Here is a 213-nt window from a genome sequence, read left to right on the forward strand (position 1 = left end):
AATGTTTGATTTTTTAAAAATATCTCCCTCGCCCTTAGTAGCAAATACCCTGTAGGATTTGGAAATTTTAAAAATAAAAAAAAAATTTATATCCCTATTAAAAAAGGGTTTTTAGAAAAAATATAAAGAACAATAGCTTTTATTTAAAATTTAAAAGAAAAAATTATTAGCTCAAAGTAAGAATTTTTCAAAAATAAAAATACCCTTTTTAAT

The sequence above is a fragment of the Penaeus monodon genome, chromosome 27, assembly GCF_015228065.2.
Source record: "Penaeus monodon isolate SGIC_2016 chromosome 27, NSTDA_Pmon_1, whole genome shotgun sequence".
In the NCBI taxonomy this organism is placed as follows: Eukaryota; Metazoa; Arthropoda; class Malacostraca; order Decapoda; family Penaeidae; genus Penaeus; species Penaeus monodon.